The 4,001-nt window shown below is 38.0% G+C and overlaps 1 long non-coding RNA gene across 2 annotated transcripts; it reads right to left on the bottom strand.

Annotated features, from left to right (window-relative positions):
- Positions 1 to 6: 6 nt before the first annotated feature.
- On the bottom strand, positions 7 to 2,331 carry LOC122132748. 2 transcript variants are annotated; one of them, XR_006152248.1, is made up of 3 exons: positions 2,219 to 2,331; positions 1,388 to 1,504; positions 7 to 207 (listed from the first exon to the last, which is right to left on the bottom strand). It is a non-coding gene; the product is annotated as an uncharacterized LOC122132748 (long non-coding RNA). The 2 variants fall into 2 exon arrangements; XR_006152249.1 differs by lacking the exon at positions 7 to 207 and adding an exon at positions 996 to 1,034.
- Positions 2,332 to 4,001: the final 1,670 nt, after the last annotated feature.

Raw genomic sequence — 4,001 nt, 5'->3', positions numbered from 1 at the left:
CACCTTTGGTACACTTTAATTTTTCAGGTGTACTTCAAATGACTATATGGATGATTGTATTTCCTGTGGAAAGTCCTCATTACTACTCACCTCTGACCAGCAGGAACACCTCCTTCTGCAAAGCGAAGTGGAAGTTCCATGGACTGATCACTCTTCATGGACACACAGCTCGGTACGGGAGAGTGTGATCTCTTCTGCTGGATGGAGCTGTATTTCACACACACACACACACACACACACACACACACACACACACACACACACACAGTTATCAGCAGTACATGTAAAACAAAAAATATCACTACAGTCAAAATGACCCAAATCCTATTTTTGTCTACAAATACTTTGGACATCACATGTCATCCAATTTCAAGGAATCTTATTGGTTTAAAAAAAATTCAAGGGGAAAAATCTATTAGGTTTAAAATATGTCCAATGTCACTCTTAAGATCTTTCTTTAACTCTATTCATTGACTAATTAAGCCATTTTGATTTTTAACAGCAAAGTCAGAGATGGCAAATCAGCCTCTAGTCTCCATCATACTGCCACCTTCTGACAATATGGTGGTACTGCAATGATCCCTACTACATTTTTAAGAACCTACAAAATATACTGAAATGGTTTTCAAGATCAGTGCTAGGATTTCACCCTTAGGGGGAGTTAGCTGCTTGTGAAAGTGTGAAGATTAACATTGTCAATTAATACATTATCTCTGTCTCCTTTACAGGTCATACACTTTGTATACATATAATGCCCAAATAAAAATATCTTGAACTGCCCATCTCAAATATATACCTAGCATAAAAGACAAGTCAAACACCTTTGGTACACTTTTATAAATCAGGTGTACTTCAAATGACCGTATGGATGATTGTATTTCCTGTGGAAAGTCCTCATTACTACTGACCTCTGACCAGCAGGAACACCTCCTTCTGCTAGGAGAGGTGGACGTTCCATGGACTGATCACTCTTCATCGACACAGAGCTCGGTACAGGAGAGTGTGATCTCTTTGATCTCTTCTGCTGGATGAGGCTGTATTACACACACACACACACACACACACACACACACACACACACACACACACACACACACACACACACACACACACACACACACACACACACACACACACACACACACACACACACCCCTTAACAGGTCATACATTCTGTATACATATAATGTTTACTTGTCAGGGCTGAAGCCCCAATAAAAATTAAAAATGTAATAAAAAAAAAAATAGAACTGCCCGTCTCATATATATATATATCTAGCATAAAAAACAAGTCAAACACCTTTGGTACACTTTTATACTTCAGGTGTACTTATAATGACTGTATGAATGATTTTATTTCCTGTGGAAAGTCCTCATTACTACTCACCTCTGACCAGCAGGAACACCTCCTTCTGCAAAGCGAAGTGGAAGTTCCATGGACTGGTCACTCTTCATGGACACACAGCTTGGTACGGGAGAGTGTGATCTCTTCTGCTGGATGGAGCTGTATTTTACACACACACACACACACACACACACACACACACACACACACAACGTTATCAGCAGTACATGTAAAACAAAAAATATCACTACAGCCAAAATTACCCAAATCCTATTTTTGTCTACAAATACTTTGGACATCACATGTCATCCAATTTCAAGGAATCTTATTGGTTTAAAAAAAATTCAAGGGAAAAAATCTATTAGGTTTAAAATATGTCCAATGTCACTCTGAAGATATTTCTTTAACTCTATTAATTGACTAATTAAGCCATTTTCATTTTTAACAGCAAAGTCAGAGTTGGCAAATCAGCCTCAAGTCTGTCGCATACTGCCACGTTCTGACAATATGGTGGTACTGCAATGATCCCTACTACATTTTAAAAACCTACAAAATATACTGAAATGGTTCTCAAGATCAGTGTTAGGATTTCACCCTTAGGGGGAGTTAGCTGCTTGAGAAAGTGTGAAGATTAACATTGTCAATTAATACATTATCTCTGTCTCCTTTACAGGTCATACACTTTGTATACATATAATGTTTACTTTTCAGGACTGAAGCCCAAATAAAAATATCTTGAACTGCCCGTCTCAAATATATACCTAGCATAAAAGACAAGTCAAACACCTTTGGTACACTTTTATACTTCAGGTGTACTTCAAATGACCGTATGGATGATTGTATTTCCTGTGGAAAGTCCTCATTACTACTCACCTCTGACCAGCAGGAACACCTCCTTCTGCTAAGGGAAGTGGAAGATCCATGGACTGGTCACTCTTCATGGACACACAGCTCGGTACGGGAGAGTGTGATGTCTTCTGCTGAATGGAGCTGTATCACACACACACACACACACACACACACACACACACACACACACACACACACACACACACACACATTCTGATTATTGATAGGTTTGATTTTCTCCAGGTATTCTGATAGTTCTTTCAGGATTCTTTTTTTCTCCATGCATTCACATGTGTCACTTTTCTATTTTGTCAGCAGGAAGGTGATGGTTTTATCCCACACACTCACTCACATTTATTCTGCTTTTGGTTGTGCATAATGAAGTCTCCATTGTCTTAATACCTTTCATTACCATTTACATTGTTTTACTTATTTAAGCTGATGAATGAAATGAAAGATTTATGACACTAATTAACAAACAAACAAATATACAAGTAAATAAACAATTAGCACATGTACATGTAAATATATTATTATTGTTGTTGATGTTGTTGTTGTTGTCTTACCCCAGAAGCTCATAATCATGGTTCTCTTCTTCACTGGAACTCATTTTGGGGCAAATACACCCCTTTTCCTGGGATATCCCTCTCCTGGTATTATACTGGAGAATGGGAGAGAAAGACAGACATTACAGAGTGTCATAAAGTGTCACCAAAACTAAGAAAAGAGAGCATATTACTCCAATTATCAGGCCCTTGCACTGGCTCCCAGTTAGATACAGAACTGAATTAAAAGTATTACTTATTGTCTATGTCACTAAATGACCAGGGCCCTACATATGTGTGTATATATAGATATACATTTATATATATATATGAAATGTTTGCTGAATATAAACCTGTCAGGTCTCTTAGATCTGCAGGAGCTGGTCAGCTAGTGGTGCCCAGAGTTGAAACTAAACAGGGTGAGATGGCATTTAGCCGTTATGCTGCCCACTGCTGGAACCAGCTCCCCATGGGGATCAGATCTGCCCCAACCCTAACCTGTTTTAAAAAGAAGATCAAAACTGCCTTATTTTCCATTGCCTTCAATTCAGTTGTTGGCTTTATCTTTGTCTTTGTAATACTTGCACATAATCTGCACCTTTATTTAGCTCCCTCCACTTTTATATACTGCCTATTAATGATTAACTATGCTCCTATTCTATTTTATATACTTTGTGCGTTCTTTTAATGTTTTATCTTTTATTGTTTTAATTCTCTTTTGGATGTTCCTTTTGCTTATATTTATGTAAAGCACATTGAATTGCCTTTGTGTATGAAATGTGCTGTAGAAATAAACCTGCCTGGCCTCACTAATAAGAGATTAGAGATTATCTGGCACTGATGCATGTGTTTAGATCCTGACACCATACATCTGGCAAAAACAGAACATATTTGAAAACTGTCACATATGGCAACAGGAGACCGTTGGTGTGTGAAGTGGTTTTGGTGACACTACACTTTGTAAGACTGCAGTTATTCAATATTCTCCCCCAATACAGTTTCCCCCAAATTAGGCAAAAGCCTTTTCTCAAGTTAAAGGACCAATATGTATGACTTGTACTAAATCATACAATTACCATGATATGACATCATAGATTAAGGACACATGCTAAACTGAATCACTGGCTTCTCCGACAATGCTACAGCCAGTGAGGATTTTCACAGATTTCAATCTTTGACCTTACAGATTTCAGTCGTGTTAACTTGACAGCCAGCCATGCATCTAGGCAACTCTGGCAGAATATAAAAATCCATATTAGCTG

Source organism: Clupea harengus, unplaced genomic scaffold (assembly GCF_900700415.2).
Source record: "Clupea harengus unplaced genomic scaffold, Ch_v2.0.2, whole genome shotgun sequence".
Lineage (NCBI taxonomy): Eukaryota > Metazoa > Chordata > Actinopteri > Clupeiformes > Clupeidae > Clupea > Clupea harengus.
This window is presented reverse-complemented; position numbering and strand designations above follow the sequence as displayed.